The sequence below is a fragment of the Sinohyriopsis cumingii genome, chromosome 4 (assembly GCF_028554795.1).
Source record: "Sinohyriopsis cumingii isolate HCF-2022 chromosome 4, ASM2855479v2, whole genome shotgun sequence".
In the NCBI taxonomy this organism is placed as follows: domain Eukaryota; kingdom Metazoa; phylum Mollusca; class Bivalvia; order Unionida; family Unionidae; genus Sinohyriopsis; species Sinohyriopsis cumingii.
In genome coordinates, this window is record NC_142964.1 from 37,012,648 (window position 1) to 37,035,343 (window position 22,696).

Below are 22,696 nucleotides of genomic sequence, written 5' to 3' on the forward strand. Positions count from 1 at the left end.
TATGTACCATAATTGGCTCGTCAGTTATTTTTTTAAAACATGCAAAAAGTAGTATCCAATGAATCAATTTAGAAGTCACATATTCACTAACTTAAGATCCATGTATTCAATTTGCTTGGTGACGAAGCCTTCAAATATATTCCTCCGCGTAGCAGTATAGATATAAATCCACGCTTCAGTCAGCATCCATAATATTGTCACAGCCCTGCCTTGTGCTAATGGAAACCTTTCCCTCAATGCATTGATATCATAATGCATCCAGCATTTAAAACAATTTGGCCCCTCCATCTACGTAGAGTGTAAGATGCATTTAGCATTTAACATGATTTTGCTGTTATGGCTACATGGAACATCAACTAGATTTTACTCAGAAAAAAGATCAAAAAATCGATTTAGTTTTGATCATCCTAATAGGGCGGTTAATCGTGATGAGTTTTAAGTAATTGAAAATTGTAATTCTGCTTAATGCACAATCGAGGGATTTGCCTTAAAAGCAGGGAATCAAACTTTGTTATTTACTTTCCAACATTATGGATATTCATTAGAAATATTGCTACCTGTCATATAGGAAATGAAACCCCGGGCCCAAAACGAGTTCTGGTTTTCCTCAAGGGTTTTAATGCTGCTGGTACACAATAATGGCAGCATCTCAGTCTCTCCATTTTGGCTTTTACTAATGGACTAAGTGCTTTTGATAATACATCATACCTCTTTAGAGATGATGCTTTTAACTTCTTGTTACAAGAAATCTTGAAAGATGTTCTTCCTGTCAGCTAAAGAAATTGAGTATCCCTCGAAGCGGATTAATCAAATCATACGAGAGAACGAAGAAAAGATAAATGCCATATTCAAATTGTGTGTTTGTTACTTCTGTAATTTGTTTAAAATAGTTATCTAATGGGGTCACAAAGTCGGAAATGTGAAATATTTTACAATTTACATACATACATACATACATACATACATACATACATACATACATACATACATACATACATACATACATACATACATACATACATACATACATGCATGCATGCATGCATGCATGCGTACGTACGTACGTACGTACATACATACCTACATTTATATATATATATATATATATATATATATATATATATATATATATAGAGAGAGAGAGAGAGAGAGAGAGAGAGATTTTATTACTGATATACAACAAAATATAACAGAAAGTGTTATCGCTGAATTCTGCAAGAGACTGCTTGATAATATTAACATATTTTTTTTTTCAAATACGAATAAATAACATTATCATACAGGTTCGATTATTTTTAATTCGTACTCAATGGAGATTCGAGCACGGGTCCGTGGGTTAACGTCACCTAGTCTTAGCGTACTAATTAAAAGTTCTCTAACCTGTATGATAATATTCTTTATTTTCGTCTTTGCTTTTGCTCGTGGGTAAGTTTATTTCAGAAATGCCATACCAACTGGATTTACCTTTTCCCCCATGGATGTGTAGGCAGTGTATGATGAAACGAAATATTTTATTTCGCTGGATTTATCTGTTTGAAGGTAAGCTGGTAATAATTTTGTTTAATTATTCTATCGATGAAATTCTAATTCTGATTTACGTAATGAGTTATGTTCATTTTTATTAAAAATGCAGTCGTACATTAATATTGTATTTATTTATTTATTTATTCGAACACAAATTTGCATCTCAACATTTTGCTCAGATTCATCGGGGGAAAGTATGAGCACTATAAAAACACATCCAAACAACTGTGAAAATGTGTGTGTGTGTGTGTGTGTGTGTGTGTGTGCGTGCGTGCGTGCGAATCTACCTTCATGCAGAAATAATGTTTCAGCGAGGCAGATCAAATGTAAGGTTGGGTAATAAATTATTGGAAATACTCAGCATGTGAAAGTATCGGTATTTCATATTATTTAACAGAATTAGTTAATTCTGGACACAACAGTTCACACACTTTTCAGCTCATTGTTTTTAATTGTAAACAAAAGCTGGCTCATATTTTGAAGCAAAGGATTTTAATAAATTATTCCCCCAGTGTCCCTTTCTTTATGTTTCAACTGCAAAATACACGAGTAGACCTTATAGATGAAATGCCTTAAAGCAAAGTTATGAAAGAAGAGTGCCTTCGTAAGTTCAAAAGACTTTTCTGAAATAAATTTGCATTGAGGCCAACCGGCATCAACTAACGGATCAAGGCTATTAGCACATTGGTCGTAATGTTGCAGCCGCGAGACAAATATTTCCCTTCACCCCATATAGGTCCCAAGGGTTATGATAACGGTATCAACAACACTACAACATGGCGGCACACAATTTGTCTTCCATATCCGAAGAGCCCCTTCAAAGCACGTGGTCTCTTGAGAGAGACATCCTCGTGTTCATCTCCATTAATCGATTTCACTCTTCATTTCGTACTGACTCAATGAACTCTATTTTGAACAAATAATGGGTACACAAAAGGACAAAACAACTGTAGAGTTTTCTCTTTCTGTCCTTTGCGTTTAATGTGCCATTATGTCGTCTCGTTGCTAGTTAAGATGCAGGAGACATTCAACAAACAGCGTGTAAACCATATGCATACAAACTGCATTCAGCTGAATACGAGTCATAAAGTATGGAGATATTTGATAATATCATGATTTATTAATGAATATCACCCAGTGGAATTGGCTTTTAACGAATATATTTTCCGTCTTTTAAATAATTGATTATGTGGTCGAAGAAATATTGGATATTATCAATGGATTTCAAACTTGACAGCTTGTTATTAATACGGTATCGTCAGTATTCTTCATAATTATTGCGTGGAGTTGTAGATCATGATTGTTAGCCAGGTATCCCTCACCCTCTTATTTTCCTCAAAATTACTCTTTAATCAGTGATTCATTTTTAACCAAATTTACAATCAGCTTGATGTTAATGTGAAATGTACTGTGTTTGAATATTAACATTTAAGTTACTGTTTAGTGGAGGTACAGTCCCTGGTTGTCAGACCCACGGACTTTCATTTCTGCGTTGAAACTCTTGCAGTCATCATTATATTTAACTAGATTGTGTTTGCTGCGTGTTATTGATAAGACTTATGTAAGTTTGAAGTCAAATCCTGATTGTGAAGCACTGTAACCTATTTATCTATTATTAGATTTAAACAAAAGTTAGTTGACAACTTCATATTGGAGGCTAGCTGAGCTTGGGCATCCGTATTGCCGAGTTAGATTTTCAGCATGTTACGTAATAGTTTAGTGGAGTTATTGGCCCTGAGAAACGGATTCGTTCACGTACCCTTCTGCACAATAATTCCCCGCCTTATTATTGGATTACAGATAAATATGGTATGACAGTTTATATTGATAACACCATGGCGTTGCTTTAAGTTTTGGGTTGTCATTTGGCGGAGTTATGATCCATGATAGTTAAACATTTTATGTTTCGACAAAATTGCTGTCGATATTATTATTTTACTTTTCTTTCAAAATGTTATATACAGCTTTCTACGTCATCATTTATTGGAGTTATGACCGTTACGTGATGGATCCAGATACTTTTGTTTCAGCGAGGTTCATTTTGTGATCATTGTTTTCAATTTCAAGCAAATTTTATATGCAGTTGTACAGTAACGGTCTTAGCAAACGCGGGGCCGATTATAATCATTTTAGCGAGGCCCCCTGGATTTACGCGTGTGGCTCCCTGTGCGCACGGCATTTGGAAATAAACTTTTTGACAAGTTTTATATGATATTGATCTTACATTTTCTTCTATCGCTTTAAAATTAATTTCTCTCTATAGATATATTTTAAAAAGATTTCTAACACGCGGGTCCCAGTGAGCGTGGGGCCCGATTGGGCCAAAATCGGTCCAATCGGCTTAAGGTCGCCCTGAACTTGTATTTTGATCAGATAAGATAAGATAAGTAGATAAGATAAGAATTCTTTATTTCAGACTACAAAGTCCATACCGCTAAATTAAAATATAATTATAAAGTAAAAACATTGTAAACATAAAAGAACACACACACACACACACACACACACACACACACACACATATATATATATATATATATATATATATATATATATATATATATATATCATACATACAAGTATACAGATACATTTAAAACAAATAATTGTGCCTTGCAGTGTTAAGAAGGAAATTAAAATTTGAATAATCTAATTTTGATATTCAATGAACAATTTTGAAATTTACGTAGAAGCATGTTTGTTCGAGTACACAAAGATCGGTAACGTCTTATCATATCTTTATTATCCGACCGATTGGATTTCAAAATATGACCCAAATAGGTATCACTGTTGACGTACGTAAGAGCATTGCCGTTAAGATGTACGGGGGGGGGGGAGGAGATGGTAATTTGAAAGAAGTTGGCTGAAAGACCATGCATACTGAATTTTTTGTATTATAGATGATATCATTCTCAAATGTGTTTTGTTCACATATCTTTAATAATTTCCTTAAACCTGTGATAGAAGGGCTTATCAATGACATATCATCAGCAAAGCTAAAATTGGTAAGAAACAACGCATTTGGTGGCAGACGTAACCCCAAGCAACACTGACCGAGCTTACGATTTAACTCGTCTATATATATATATATATATATATATATATATATATATATATATATATATATATATATATATATATATATATATATATATATATATATATATATATATATATATATATATATATATATATATATATATATATATATAATAACAAAGGGGAAAGAATACCCCCTGCCTCACCCCGTTGGTTACATGGAAAGCGCTGAATATTACACTTCCCCATCGTACACAATACAACTGTTTGCCATACCAGTTAACTAAAATATGAACTATGTAGACAGGTATTTTAATATCAATCAACTTTTTAAAGAGTGTCCAGTGACTGACCCTATCAAATGCCTTGCTAGCGTCTAAAAAGCATGCAAATACTGGGCTGCCATGATCCACATAATAGCTAACAGTTTCCTTAAAGGCATATATGCATAAATCTGTTGAATGCTGCTTTTTAAAACCAAACTGATTATCGGAGATTGTGACTTTACATCTTTGCAGTATGATGCATTCAAATATTTTTGAAATAATAGTCGTAAGAGCTATGGGTCTGTAGTTATTTTTGTCCGCCAGGTTACCAATTTTGCTCTTTAGTAGCGGTATAATTGTAACTTTTGTGAAATCATCTGGTACAAAGTGATGCACAAACATACAATTAAATAAAATCATCAAAAGCACATGAAGTCTAGTATCTGAAAATACCGTGTTCGATTGTCAATGTTCTACTTCATCTGTTATTGGGTTTTTCCTTCTGGATGTCAGTCACCTACTCTTGTTTTGTAAAATTACTCATTTGGAATAAATCGGTGATACATTTTTATATAGGTGAAATCTTTGCTGAATTATAGTGGTGTACAAGCTACCCAATCTGTCATGTCCACTCTTTCCTTGAAAAAGCATTAAAACAGTTCTACTCAACATTCGATAATGAGATCATTCCTCGGGACTTCAATATGAAGAACCGAAAAATTAGCAGCTTACGTATCTTCTCACTGATACTCACTCAAACGCTTCATCAGAAAATATCCCATTTCATAATTTTTCTCCCCTTAGATCCCGTGTCTGCAATATTTCACATTTACGTTACGTGCAAAGTTCACCACGGTGTCAGGACAGGCGTGCGAAAGCACATCTCTCAGTCCTTTTCGGGTATGCCAAATATGGGCAAATATTATGCACATTCTTTAAATGAACGAACTATAAAATAAACACCAACATAACCGCTTTCGTTCTACACATATCACTGCTCCGTGTTTATCGTTTTCATGTAATGAGTCTTCCTTTACAAATGTATATTGTGCTGTGTCATCGTCGTCATCCAGCCCATCCCTTTACAAAACCAAACTCCATTACTCACATCAAAAAGGGTGGTTATCAGTTCCTTTAATTTATTTGTTAAAAATACAATAGTGCCAGGCAAGATTGCGGTTGTGATCGGAGACAAATCATTGACGCCTGATCTCAAATCTGTTTTTTATTTTATTTATAACAATAGACAATAAACAATTTAAATTTACAATCTCTCTCTCTCTCCCTCTCTCACCCCCCCCCCTCTCTCTCTCTCTCTCTCTCTCTCTCTCATGCATCTTTACGTTGTGAAAAGAATGTTATTGAAACAGTACTTTGTAGCTTTTTGTATCACAACCAATGCTAAAGGAACATACGTAGTTGGAAAGATGAACTAAACAGAAGAAAACACCAAAGAAAGAAAGAAAACTAAACCTTAGTGATTGATAAAAACAGATCTTGCCCAGAAAGATAATTTCCAGGAGGAATGGGAAAACAAACTTTACGTGATCTTGCTTGTCAATGTTGTTTTGAGCAACTAAATAACATTTTGTCGATAAAGATTGATATTTATTGTTTTGTCGATAAAGATTGATATTTGGTTGTCTTGTCGACAAAGATTGATATTTGGTTGATAACAAAACAAAAAAGTATGGTTTGCTGGTTTTTAAAGACACATTAAATGCATGGATGGCCACATCATGCAGAGGAAATGGACAGTAAATATCCTTTGCAAGGATACACAAAGGCAATCGATATGAGCTGGCCTGGGTGGGTCGCGAACTCTCATTACCCTTGGACTACGTGTCTGACAATTAAGCTAAATCGGCTACCATGTAATTTAAATCTTGAAAAAAAAAGTTATTCATTTATAAAACTATACAAAGGTACGCGTCAGAGCATATGGGATAGATATATTCATTTTAGTAATGAACGTAATCGATCCAGAGAAGTACACTGAATGTAATTGTTTTGAAAGACCCCTCATGTGGTGCGTTTAACACAGGATCGTTTCCTTAAATGATTTGTGCAAATATGTAACAAAAATAATCATATCTGAATTTAATTCCGTGAAAAGCATTTGTACTACAAGGAAATCTGTCGAAATTCTTAAACTTTTTGTTCGTATTGAGAATCTCTACAAAATAAACACAAAAATATATTGAAGAGAAAAATCCTCCTTTTTTGTTCTATCCGTCGTAAGATGGGAAGACTGTTGTCATAAGCAAAGTAAAGCAAGTTGAGTTCTCAAGATTTTCTACAAGTAACGTCTCAGTGCGTCTAATCGTGTTCGTTCGAAACTCCTCTTGTTTCATGATCACCCACTAAAGTTAAAAGTGAAGGTTTTCATCAGTCGATTTAATGGAAAAGATGTGCCAGGAGAAACAGGAAGGCTACATCTAAATATTACCGTCAATTAATCGCATTAAGTGCATTTTCTGGTCTAATATTGATTTGAATTGTCTGATGTACAACCATCCAATGGTTGATTAAATATATAACCTCACGTCATGGACAGAAAGATATCACTGAACTAATATAAATACACCACATCCTACATTTTCACCAGACGATATCTTCCGAATGGGTAATTCTATACGTTGAGCTCTGGGCATCGTTCGAAGCTGTATTCATCGCATCTAAACAAATGGTGACAATTGTTGATAATAATTTTACTTTTAACAACGAAGAGAAGAAGAATTTGAAATAAAAAACAGTCCTAATTATAATGTGACCTTGCTTAGTAATGTGTTAGCAGTGAATTAGTTAAATAGTGATAAACAGAGACATTTTGAATTACTTGTAAACAAAATCTAGAGAGTATATATTGTCACTTTTCTGTTGTATTTTTTTTATGATCTTGTATTATCCTGAATTTGATTAATCTGATGTAATCTCTGTTGAAGAGGAAATAAAGTCAGTCAGTCATACATACATACATACATACATACATACATACATACATACATACATACATACATACATACATACATACATTTAATGAATTACATCATCTTACTACCGTGCTTATAATTCTCTCCACCATTTACCTCGTCACAGAGGATCAGAATAATAAGAGGGTTTTTGTGGGAAGACCTAATATAGATTCTTTCTTAACAGAAGTGATTGATCTTTTCACCAGAAATATCGATCGAAATGCATGCTTCGCTTGAAGTACAACTACGCATTTATACAGGTTGATTGTTTTCAAATAAATAATGGAATTCTTTAATGGTTCGATAGGAAAAATATTTATAACGTTAGTTTTTGACCCAGATCAGTAGTTTTTGCCCCAAATTAGTAGATTTTGTGATAGTATGAATTTTTGTTGTTGAAACTAGATAGATTCGTATGGTTGGATAAAAGTGGTGCATTATTTGGGTGCATAATAGACCATTCCCACTAACATGACGAACGTGTGCTGAAAAATGGCGTTAAACCCGACAACAACAACAACAACAACAACTAACATGACGAATACTCACTTCTCTACCCTAGTCAAAGGCAGACATATTGATGAGCGTCTTGTACATAGTCTTTCGATTACACATTGGCAGAATTGTTGGCACATATATGTCATATATCTCATTCAGTAGAATCACCGTGATGTTCGTGAAATGTTGGTGTGAAACGGCTTGAGGCGACTGCGATTTTCACGATTTTATATATAATCAATTTCGGGTTATCACGTTCAGAGGAGACGTTGTGCATTTGTGAGCACGACACAAAGATATATCTTTTCATGTTCTGCGATGTGACGCCTTTACCGTGTCCACATCCTATTATATTATCAAGACCCACTCTCTCTGCACTTATTATTTTTTATTCGATTGCTTTAACGCTTTTCGGTGATTTCATCATTTTCTGCTGTTAGCAGTTTTCTTGATTTGTCAGCTATCTCGGTTACAGATTCAGTGAACCGTACCTATGCATGTGATTCCTAGTGGAGAAGCATAAATTTAAAATAAGATTGTATTGAAATGGGTTATTTTTTTTACAGTACACATATTCAGGTGCATTTATGTATTAATGACATAACGTTTAGATAGATAAACCTTTTCAAATAAACATAAATGTGTAAATACTAAAGCTGTCAAAGGTTTGAATGGTTTTTAAAATAAGAATACAGGTACAGGTTATAAAATCCCTAAAATACAGGTCAAGAATACACAACCCTTAAATTAAAGGTAAAGTATATAAAACCCTTAAATTACAGGTACAGTATATGCAATCCCTAAATACAGGTAAAGTATATAAAACCCTTAACTTACAGGTAAAGTATATAAAATCCCTAACATTCAGGTAAAGTATATAAAACCCTTAAATTACATGTAAAGTATATGCAATCCCTAAATACAGGTAAAGTATATAAAACCCTTACATTACAGGTAAAGTATATCAAATCCCTAAAATACAGGTAAAGTACATAAAACCTTTAAATTATAGATAAAGTATATCAAATAACCTAAAATACGATCAAATGTTGTTCTTTAAATAACATTGTTGTGTTCAACATTTTCTCTGGTGGTATATCATCACAAAGCTCATTATAGTTAATCCAAAATGATTTTTGCAATTTGTTGGGTTTCGATTATTTTGACATGGCTGTAATAATTGCGGTAAAGATACCGGCAAAATTCGATAACGGGTTAATTAATAATTTTAGTTTATATTATTAATTCGAAACTAAATATATTTATTTTTTACTTTAGTTTCGCAAGGCAATACGTCAAAAGAAAAGTAAGTGATCAGTGCATATTTCTCATAAATTTGCAGAGAGAGAGAGAGAGAGAGAGAGAGAACGAGATTAAAATAGCTGAAATAAAATTGTTATGAACAATATTACTATTATTTTCGTTTTTTTATATTGCTACTATTAGTAATAATAATTCTGCTTATACTGATACTAAAGTGACAACTTCCTCACGGAAGCAAATCCTATACATCATATCGAGAAGAAAAAAAAAACAACAGCTTTTACTGAGAGAGAGAAAAATAGGTGCAGCTGAGTAATAAACACGTATTTTCTTCCCATTAAATTTAGATGTAGCAAACAAGTTCCCAACCAAGTTATTATTATGAACATGATCGATCTTTGTATGAGCATTTGTGCTTTGTGTCTTTCTTGATATTGATCTTGTTGTTTTTGCCATAGAATAACATTCGGATTATCATTCCTGAAATGCGTTTGCATTCTAATGTCACAAAGTTATCACCATCACAACATTACCCATAATTAGCTGTAATTGACCCAATCGTGCGACTAATACTATTGAAAAGTATGGCATTTTGAGAATAAGGTTAACAATAGGGCACTTAGTTCCTATAGAAAATTAACTAGTGCACGCTGAAGAATCATTCGATGTGTGTCTAAGGAATAAATAAGTAAGAAACCTGATGCAACCTCTTATTTCATACATGTTTCTTAAGTTCATAAGCTACAATTGTGCATATTAAAGAAGCGTTTTAACTCGACAAAGAACATAGCGCTTTTCGTGATTGTCTGAATTTCTGCTTTTCAGCAATACAATCCTCGATATCCCGTCCAATAGCAGGAGTCTGAGTCGTGTGTGTGTGTGTGTGTGTGTGGTCGATTCATTTCTTAAAGCTGCACTCCTGGGTGAAAGGAAGCACTGGTCCTCGTATGTGTGTGTGTGTGTGTGTGTGTGTTGCAGATTCATTTATTACAGCTGCACCCCTGGGTGAAAGGAAGCACTGGTCCTCCCCCAACTCTCACTGCTGGTTCCATGAAGGACACACTGTACTAATGATATGGGATCCAGCCTGGAAATGGGTGAACATAAAATAGAGTATATATTTGCTTGGCTGACCAGGATTGGTTAATAATGTAAGTCTTGTTTTAGGAAAAAAGAATCTTTTGAGAGCTTATCCTAGCTGTAAGTGATTTTCTTTAGAGACATTGTTTTATTGAAGGAATTTCAGTCCTTTAACAGTCTTGGGTTTGGAACACTCATTAATAAAATCTGCACCTGACATTTTGGTGCGGAATTGAAAGCACGTTTCCTTGGCTCGAATCATTTCCTATACACAGAAGCTGACATCCAGGTTTCATCTATACTGATAAATATAGATTTGATAATGAGCACTAAAACTGTTTAGGTTATTTAATTTTTAATATCATGGTGTTTGCATAGGTTTACTATGGGAACTGAATTAGTACCGTGAGTCCTGAAACCACTAATGCTAAGCTGCGAGAACACTGTGGTCAACCGTGTCAGCTGGCGGGCTAAACGTAGTGGGGAGGAGGTCGGTCTGTTTGCATACTGAACTGAGAAATTTAAAAAGCATGAAGTCTCATCGGTAGAATAGGCAGAAGAGGAAGATGCTTTTCCAATAAATGTGACGATATAATAAGACAACTTGGGTTTTCCCAAACCAGCTATGAGTCAACAGCTCCACGACCTTATGGGTTACTTTGGGAAAGATGAAGACTAAGAGAGTGAACTCTGACAAGAAAATCCGGAGTGGAGTCTCTAAGACGGTCTGATGTCAGCTGACATCTCTCTGGAAGATTATGCAGCTGAGCTGGTTCGAAACTGTGTTGGTTCTCCCTTTCCGTTGGATTCTATCAGTGACTCACAGAGAGGGTTCAGATACTTGGGTACCTGCACAGGCTAGCGCTCTGGAGGGAGTACGCCAGCCTTGCTTCACAGCCTCCTCACAACACTGGAGGCAGCATATAATTGGTATGAGCCCTTGCTCAATTAGAGAATGGGAGCCATGGGTTGCCTCGACCGTGGGTGAGTTTCCTCCTATCTGAATGGACAAATACCGCCGATTATGGACGCTGGGCAGCCAATATGGGGATGTCCCGCCTCCGCCCGATTGCTTCAATGTGTGCTTGGAGCTTTGAGGATATACTCGTGTAATGTATTTGTAATTTGTATTATTTATCGGTTTTTCTCAATGACTATGTTATGTATATCTTATCTGTACGTTGTTCTTGACATCGTCCAAAGTCAAGTTCATGGTGTACCTGCCCAGTGGCATTTATTTTGTAAACAACATAATATTATCACTTATATTTCTCAATTAATATAGGTTAAATATTTAGATCATTATATTTGGAGGCGAATATGTTTATTTGAATTCTGAGTCTAGGACATCTGCTTTCCACTTGGAAATTCCTAAACTCGTTGACATCCTTGAATGTGTTAGAGAGAAAAATGACCTTTATCTTCGCTGTATTATTGTGTCGCTTTGCATATAAAGTTTTTTACTTGCAAAATTACTAATTCTTGCCTTAGCAAACAAAGAAGAACCAGTCTCATTGTCGGTTTGAGTTTTTAATTGGGTGGAATTATTTATTTAAATTATTACTTACTGGAATTACAAAGTGCTAAAAAAATACTATTCTTGGAGTAAACATTTATTTGGAAGTATAGCACATTGCCACACTCCAGGTCATTGGCACATTAGCACATTAAAGACTACATGCATATCAACACATTTAATATTGAAACTTATTTGGAACACCAGTGGAATTCGATTGGAGCTTCAAATATTTGGAGTTTTAATATAACTTTTAGAACTATTTGGGATTTGATTTACTATACTCTATTTTCTTTTTAAGAACTTAGTATTCTCGAAATTATTTTGTATTTCACAAAACTTGTTGGTTTTCGCTCTTTTCTGCTGCTTAGTTTAGAACCATATATTCGTAACAGAAAATCGGGATACCAATTTAAAAAAAAAGTGTTTTAAAAAAAATATGTTTTGAAGTTTAAATTCACGTTGTTCAGGAATTTCCTGTGACACAGGTATTCTTTCACATATTTCAGAAATCTGAGTGAAACCAACAAGCTTTCACACTGTCATCTAAAGTGAAGATCGTTGTTTTAAATCCTACCCAGAAAGGGTTAGAATCCTTCAAAAAGGATTAAATACTCCAGCTTGCCAGACAATATTATCTCTCCGAGGCGAGGGTTTCTTTAACGTAGCAAGAAATACAGAATATTTTGGTCCCAATATTTGGTGGAAAAGAATGTTGTGGTGAAATGTGCTCTAGGTTTGATTAGAAAGGCTCTATCTGGTTTTGAAATGAAAGTAATGGAATTGAAATTTAAAACACAAGATGGAAATAGAGTTAAGACAGCTTCAGCTTCAGAAGGAGGAAAGAGAAAGAGAGATGAATGCAGTTACCTAAATAATAAAGACAAATGCAGTGCCGAAAGAAGAAAGAAAAGAGACAAAAGACGAAAGAGAAATACAGTTGCAGAAATGGAGAGAGAGAGAGAGAGAGAGAGAGAGAGAGAGAGAGAGAGAGAGAGAGAGAGAGAGAGAGGGAGAGAGAAGATATGGTAATGCAGATGCAAAGAGGAAGAGAAGATAGGGAACTATAGATACAAAGAACGAGGAAAGGAAGAGGGAAATACAGAGAGAGAGAGAGAGAGAGAGAGAGAGAGAGAGAGAGAGAGAGAGAGAGAGAGAGAGAGAGAGTGAGAGAAGGAAGAAAGGGAATTCAGATTTTGAATTAAAGAATTAGATCTGACAATTTGAAAACACACCCGTTTCCAAAAATCGTTCAGTTTTTGTTGTTGCTAGAAATATTAGGTTAGTACCCCTTTTGAAGAAAAAGTGGTAGCTAAAGTTTCCTCATTTTGAAAACATTGCTAAAATGTTAAATGGCCAAAAGAGCATTGGTCTCTTTTATTACCAAATAAACTTAAAAAGCTCGTGACGTCTACACTTCACTGTCTGTACAATAAAGTGCTGATTATGACGTGGTTAAGGAATGTATCTTAAAGCATTAAGAGTTGGTACAAGAGTTATCTCAACAAGTTGGTACAAGAGTTATCTCAACAAAGGTTTAGGAACCGTAAAAACCTACACTGGACAGATCCATGTCGAATTCACAAGAAAAAAGAGAAATTATTTGATAGGTTGTGCTCAGCCAAGAAGGTGCATTTAGGCTGTGATAACCTCAGAAAACTGATATTAGTTTGAAGATTTCTAGAAGTGAAGTCAAGAGATCCCAATTATTACTTGACTCAAAAAGTTTCATTTCTTAGTAAGTCTCCCGCTCAGCAAATTTTTGTAACCCCTCCCCCAGCTCAGTCTCTTATGAGTACTTCGAAACTCATTCTTGCACAACTTTTAGGAACCAAATTTCTGGTAAGACTGATCAGAAATCATTACCTCCGCCTACGTGAACCTATTGCGAGAAGAAAGGACACGTTATTTCTGATTCATATACGTTATAAAACAATCAACAGAATCAAGAAAGAGCTATTCCGAAATGTTCTTATTTCTAAGAGGACTAATTCACGGTCATTTATTGAAAGCATTCACTTAATGGGTCAAACAAACCTCAGTCTGACTTTATTATGGATAATTATGAGCCATTCATATTGAAAGGTTCTATATCACTTATTGATGAGTCTATAACTATTAAAAATGTAAGTACTCAGGGGCTTCTCAGAGTCATTTATTATAGTACTTTTCCTTTTTCTAAACGTCTTTCAATGAAATTAAGTGTCTTTATTCAGTGAGTAGACTGCTTCATTCTGTAATTTTCATCAGACTTAGTTTGATGAGCCGTCACAGTAGGAACAGCGAATTTTTACCCGTCGAGGGCATTCATTTATTACTAGTCAATGAGATATGGTTGTGGTTAGTCCACTTGTGACTGAGAAGCCTTATTTTGATCAAATGGGATCCCTGATTTATACACAGCTTGTGCAGTTACTAGAACTTTGATCTTGATAATGATAATTAATCAGGAAATTATTCATTTAGCTGACACATTTATCGGTGAGGCTTTTGAGGATGTCACTTTTGCTCCTAGGATGGATCATTCTAGAGGTATTGATCACAGTGATCCTCTTTTAACACTCATTCCCTTTACTTTAATCAGGGTGATATACGACAGTCATTTTGTCGTTAAATATGAACAGTATATTGAGATCTGAGATCTGTTTGTTTCAGATGGCTGTTAGCAAAACTGACGCCACACAAGTACCAGTTTGTTATTTTGTAAAAATAAATGGGGTCCTTATGAGAAAATGGAAATCACCTGAGGTAGCCGCTGGTGACGAGTGCTCATTGAGCTATCAAATTGATGTTCCTGAATCGTATAGACAGTCAATTCTTAGTTTAGTGCACGAAACGCCTTTGGCTGGTCACTTAGATGTCAGTAAGACTAATCACAAGATCGTTTTCGACGAAAATTAAAAGTGATGTTTTTAGATACTGAAGTCCTCGACACACTTGTCAAATGGTAGGAAAACCCAATCAGAAGATACCAAAGGCTCATCTGCAACCTCTTCCTGCATTTGACGAACCGTTTAGTAGAAAAATGGTAGACAGTGTCGGTCCCTTACCTTAGACCAAGTGAAAAATGAAACTGATGTAGAACGTAAATTCAAAGGAAAGTAGTTTTCAGCCTGGTGATAGAGTTCTGGCTCTCTTGCCCGTAATTTAAAGTCATCTTCGAGATAAATGTTATGGTCATTCGAAAGTCAGAAAGAAAGTAAATACGCCTTGGATGTGAATATGTTAAACGGGTATGTTGATAGTGATAGCCCCGGTAATTACTCAGTAAATTTAGTTTCCAACACAGTGAGGATTTCCGTGATGGAATGCAATATGACTATAATGACCTTGGTGTAACCAATCTTCGGAATTCACAAATATTGAATAATCTGAACCCGAAACGTTCACATCTACAACTACAAGATAAGAATGAACTAAACCAGCTAATACTTGTATATGAGCCCTTGTTTCCAGATGCTCGAATACGAACAAATGAAACCTAATATGACGTTGACATTATAGATTCCACATCAATGAAACAGCAGCGTACAGGATGAACCCTCTCAAATAGGAAATGAAAATTCAACATTTGCCGGAGAATGATTTCATTAGAACGAAGTAAATGTGAATGGAGTTCACAATGTATTCTTGTGCCGAAACCAGGTAATACATTCCGCATAAGCAACGACTAAGGAAAAAAGAACAATGTGACCAAATAAGAGGCATGGCCATTGCCAAGAATGGACGACTGCATTGATAAATTGGAAATGCAAAATATGTCACCAATTTTTAACCTTTTCAAAGGATTCTGGCAAAGTCCACTCTCAGAATGGACATAGGAAATGTCGGCATTCATAACTCCAGATGGACTTGCTTAATATTGTAAGTGATGCCTTTGGGATGAAAGGTTTGTCTTGACTTCTCAACGTTTAATGAACGTGATTATATCTGGTCTAAATAATTGTGACTATTGCATCGATAACGTCATAATCTAAAACAACACCTGGAAACATTTCTTGGATACCAGTCGGAAATTCTTTGATAGACTTAGTCATGCAAATGTAACAATAAATTTATTCAAAGTTAATTTTTGCCGTGTTTGCGTTAAATTTCTATGACTAATCGTGGGGCATGGAAAAGCTAATTCTGTCGTAGTTGATTTCAAAGCTTTATCTGAATTTCCTGTGCCTATCAGTAAAAGCAACTGATTGGATATTATCGGACATTTTGTTGCGGATTGTTTGTTGTCCATAATTGCTGAACCTCTGACCAATTTCTTGAGTAAGAAAACCAAGTATCAGGAGGCTTTTGATAAGTTAAAGTTAAAGGCCAGTTCTTTCAGCTTCAAATTTCAGTCGATCATTTAAAATATATGTTGATGCGAGTGATGTTGGGGTTGGCACAGCATTGATTCACGAAAACAAAAGGTTCTACATCATCAAGTGTGTTATTTTAAACAAAACATTAAGCAAGCACCAAAGAAAAGTTTCCACTATAGAGACGGATTGTTTGGCTTTGATATTGGCTTTGCAAAACTTCGAAATGTATATGTTCAGCTACTTCTACGATTATTGTATTCCGTGGTCACAACCCTCTTACTTTCATTAACAAGATGAAAAACAAAAATGAGAGTTTATTAGGATCGAGTTTGGTGTTGCAGGAATACAATATTGACATCAGGCATACCAAGGAAAAAATTTCTAAGTGCACATGCACTTTCACACGTATATAAGTACTTTATTGCTTAATGTATATCTCGTGTCATTGATAAGATTTCATCTTGTGTAATCGTAATCTTAATCACATTTATAATTCGACTAATATTTAGAAGAAAGCTTTATTGTATAAATCTTTCTTTTTCTTTATGAGTGTAAGTGTTATATATATTTAATTTGTATTATTTATTGTACTTCTAGACAAAAGGACTGAAATCATTGCAACAGGGAAGACAAAAGCGAATTTAAATAGAAGAAAATCGGCTCTAAGAATATGATGCTGGAATGTCAGAATCACGATAACTGGGCTGTCCGAAGACGTTCAACAAACAGAGACTCACGCAAAACTGCGGTGATGAATGTCGAGCTGAAGTGACGAAAAGTTGATATTGCAACCCTCCACGAAACATGCATCGCATCGACTGGATTGCTTAAAGAGCAAGACTACACCTTCTTCTGGCATAGAACAAGCCCAGAAGAAACAAGAAAATATAGAGTATGCTTTGCCAAAACAAACATACATCTGGGGATGATCGACCCTCCCAGAAGAGGTTCAAAGAGAATCTTGGTAATGCGCCTATTAACTTTTGAGGGCAAGAAAAATTTGCGTGAGCGCCCCAACATTCCAATCGTTCTCCGAATCAAATGACCAGTTCTATGACGATCTCGAGACCACCATCAGCGGAATCGCACAAGAGTTGAACGTAAGAGTCGGTGCTGAGACTCATGCACCACTTGTCTAGGACATAATGGGGCTGAGAGGATGAACACAAATGGGCAGAGACTACTTGAACATTGCTCCCATTATGATTTCTGCATTACAGACATATTTCCAGACAAAGCTGGCCTCTGGCAAAAGTCCGCCAGGTTGCCCACACTTGCACTTCAAATATGTGCCTAAGAGAGACTTCAAGGCTTTAGACATCGACGTGGACAGCTTGGAAGTACTTGCACAAGACCGAAGGAGGCATGAGCCCAACCAAAGACTTAGGATAAGTGTGAGACAACAATGGCAATTATCAGAGCCAAAAGAGCCAGAATATAGAATAGGACGAAACATCACGTGGCAGTCCAAGATATCAGCTTCAGCTGCAACAGATGAAACAGAAATTGTCACTCCTGAGTGGGTCTCTTCAGCCGTAACAGACGTTGATCGTCAAATAACTGACTGTCTATTTCAGGTCTCAGCTTCAAGGGCTTTACTGTCAGTTAACCACCAACAACGTCCTCAAAGAAAAGAAATTCATCCCTAAATTTATTGAAGAAATATTGCAGTCTTCGGTAAAAATGACGTTTACGATATGTCAATAAAATAATATCTAGCATATCCTTGCCTCATTATCTATATATATTAAGTTGTTGTCAGCGAATATATGGTAACTCTGGTTACATAATATGAAACAACCATGTGAGAAACAGGTCACAGATCGAGTTCAAATATAAGAAATAAATAGTAACATTAGAGCTTCAATAACTAAATTCATTTATTTATCTTAATCCTCAAATTTAAAATTATTATTCTTCGCGCTAGCGTAACACGTTTGTAAATTGTTATTATTATTATTATTATTATTATTATTATTATTATTATTATTATTATTATTATTATTAATTATTACTACTACTACTACTACTATTACTATAAACAAGCAGCAAGCAGACAGTAGCAGTGTTTATACCTATCCACAATTCATGTATAGATATATCAGGACTTAGGTCGTCCCTTGACCACTTCCGCTTTTTCTTCGTTGGATGTTTTTTGTTCATTGCCTTCTTGAAATTTATTTACTAGACATTTCAGATTAGCCTAAACCATTCTGAATTCTCTAAGATCGGTTCCACCGCAAGCTTTTATAACTTGGAATCAATACCATACATTGGCCAGAATATCGACTTTAAAAACCACTCTGCAGTTGTTCAGTCTTAATTTCTAGGCAGAAAAATAATGATAGATCAGGTCCATATGGAGTTAAATGTCTCAGATTAGAGCCAGGAATGGCATCGCACTCGGAATAGGTTATGTTCAAAGAAGAAATAAATTAATGTGGGATAGTAACTAAGCCAAATGGCGAACCAACAAGAGGTAATTAAAATATTTTAATCTATTATTTTACAGTTAATCTAAGTCATTTTTCTGCTTCAATAACAGTACTACCAATCATAAAACTCTCTCTCTCTCTTCTCTCTCTCCCCCCCCCTTTGGTCGGTTTTACTTTAAACTCTCTCTCTCTCTCTTTGTCTCTCTCTCTCTCTCTGTCTCTCTATGCCTCTCTCTCTCTCTCTCTCTCTCTCTCTCTCTCTCTCTCTGTGTCCCTCTGTCTCTCTCTGTCTGTCTGTCTCTGTATGTCTGTCTTTCTCTCTGTCTCTCTCTCTGTCTCTGTCTCTCTGTCTGTCTTTCTGTCTGTCTGTCTCTCTCTGTCTGTCTCTCTCTCTCTCTCCGTCTCATGCTTTGTTCAGTCTGACTTAACCTTTACCATAATTCATATGTCTAGAGGCAACATGAGATGACACAAGCGAAATGGCTACGATGGTCCACTTATGTACTGTCTGTTCAATAAATTTGCATTGCTTGTTATTATTGTTTTCTTTCTTCATTATATGCCGTGGTTTATGTAAAATTGTATCTTGTAGTTGACCTTGTCCAAAATCATGTTCATTTTCTACCTGACCATAATCGTTAATTTTTGTTTGATTCTGTAAACAATTAGTACATAGTTTATATTTCTCTGTGAGTGTAGGATAACTATTAAGATTAGTATTTTAGTCTGAGTCAAGGACATTATGTTTATCCGATTCTTAACTATAATTATAGTAACATACCTTCTAGTTATAACTAACATTGGTATATAAATGAATCTTTGGCCCTCATCCGTGTTAATTTTTGTATCTAAGTGTTTTTGTAATATTGTTTACTCGAAAAATTATTTTGTGGTGTTGCAAGTTCTTGAAGCAGAATCATTTGTTGTGTTCAGTATTTGATTTGGGCAGGAATTTATTTATTTAAATTATTTATTAATTGGAAATATAAAGTGTTCATCATCTATAATATTCTTGGACATAAACATTAACTTGGAATGATAGTGACTTGAGGCAAGGACTTCATGAATTATATTATTGCGATTCTTCAAAAGACTGATGGCACATCATTACCCTTCACGCAATTAGTACATTTGTACATTCGAGACTACATGGCAATACAGGCACGTCAACACCTGCACCATTGGACTTTATTTGAAATACTACTTAAGTTTATTCAGAACTTTACTAACTGTGACTTGTCCTTAGAAGTTCTACGACAATTTGGGATTTAATTCGCATCAGTAAAAGTTCTTTTGAAATAATTTACTTTTTATTTAGGGTAATAAATTATTTGTTGAATTTTACAAAATTTGTTGGCTTTCGCTTTTTTTATTGCTTAGCTTCAGACTATGGAGTCGTTATATACATACATATGAAACGAAACCCAATATAGCAGTCTTTAAAAGCATGCGTTGGCCATCGCGAAAGGCTGTTATATATATTTGATGAGTCATGATCGTGGAATAGTGCAGACCCATATTTCATAAGATGGAACACACAAATGTTGCGTTCGGGACCGAAGAACAGCAAATTTGTGTCTGAATAATTGCTTGTTGAATGATTTGTATTGTAAAGGTGCGACGATATATGTCATTTCGACTCTTGTGAAAGTTACATATTGGTTCTTTATGATTTACACTGACACGCGTTTGCCCGTGGATTAAGATCCACGCAACATTAAATCATGATTTATAGGACCAGTAGACATTATCAATTTCAAAGAGATATGGAAATTTGAAATGGACATTTTTTATACGTTTAAGCGATTTTCTTATTGCTATTATAAGACCATATTCCAGCACAAGACAGGCTATACATGGCGGCCAGTATAAATGGTGGAAGAAGAACCAGGGAAAACCTCGTAAAGAACCATCGACGCACAAGAAGCTACCGGCAAGCTTTCTCACATACCTACATTGGCGGAGCCCGAGACTTGAACACATTTAAGTGAAGCAGACATTGGTGACACCCAAAGTTGACCACGTCATGGTGATTTCAGCCATTGTATAGTTTAGTCGCAGTTAAACTGGTAAAAATATATGAATTTATTGGAAGAAATCAAATTTTAAAGCATCCTGAAAAGTCACGAAAATCCAATTTTTCCGATGGCATAATTTTGTTGTCAGTTAATTTTTGCAAGGTAGGAAACAATATGTTTTGGCATGGAGTCAAGTTTTAATTTTTTTTAAGTTTGTTAAATAAAGCTCCATTTCAGGAATGGCCTAGAAATCTACAAGATAGAACTAAACTCTTGTACTTAACCATCACGCAAACGCTATCCATACATAAAAATAATTGTATATTCCATGTGATCTTCATCATTTTAAGAGGGTGCTTATTTTGCAATAATCCTGAGTCCCTCATTAATATCTACTGTATGTAGATACTATATGCAAAACCGTTTTCGGTTGTTTCTTTCCAAAAATACTGTTACATTTATAATCCGTCGTTCCATCCGATTTATCTAATGAAAAACAAAGCCACGATTGAACTCCATACTTTAGAACATAATTGTGGGCCAAAGACTGAATTGGGCGGAGGTTTTAACAAGCATGACAGTATATGGTTAGGTATATTTGATTTAATTTAATTGTTTGTTTGTTTGTTGTAATTTTCTTTTTATTCCATTACATGCTATTGTAATATAACATTATTTACTGGATTTGACATTTTCCTGAAATTATTTTTGACCTGACTGTTTTTTTTCGTAAACCCATAATATTAGAAACTTTGTATTTAATGCTGACCTAGTTCCTGACCTTGATTCAGAATCTGTAAGAGTCGAAGTAAACAACCTTTTTTCTTCTTTCCCAGAGTAAAGCTCATTGGTTTTAGTCACGGTCATACTGGACGTCTTTTGTTATGTGTTTAGGCTCGAATAAACAGTAACACAAGAAAGAGTGAAAACAACAAGCTTTTAAAATATATAATAATTTATTTCCCTGCCAGAATTCTTTAAAAATGAAAAAATATGATCTTACGGTTTATAGAATCAAATCCAAAAATAATCCAAGAATAATCCACGAATAAAATTTTAGGAATCCTAATAATAAAATGTTTTTCATATTTCAAGTTCGAGTCCCGACGATGAATACAAGAAGGTAGACGATGACGTATGATGTAGCCTGTAGCCTTGAAGTCTACAGTTCCTTGTAGAACCAAGAACTATAACTCCTGTTTTGGAAATCTGAATAAATTTTTTTATGAAAGCTGTCTTTGTTCAGTGATTTCATATGAGCACACGTATTTTCAGGGAAAAAAAAAAGAATTAATCTTTTTGAATCCAAGCAATTTGAAATAACTCCAAACAGCACAACATACACCTTCCAGTGTAAAGAAAATGCCAAACTACTGAGATTATTTCTCCAAAACAAAGATTATATCGTACCCTAACACGCGAAAAGGGGATCACGTGATCATGTTCCAGAACGTCGTCGAAATTATTTACTTGTTAAAGATCACGTGTGGCCCAGACGAAAACCAATCATTTGATTCTAAGAAATAAAATATAAAAAAATTGTTTACATCTTATATCAGTAGTCCTAACATGGCCTGGACAACAACCAATCATTTTAAAATAAAAATAGAACTTATTTACATGGTTGCTACTAATTTTGAATCAAGGTCAGGATCTAGGTAAACACCTGGTGTTCAATAGAAAGAACAGTCAAGGTCAAACTATTTTCTGTAAAAAGTATCATCTCCAGTGAATAAATTTACATTATAATAGCATGTAATGAAAAATACAATTTTTTAAAA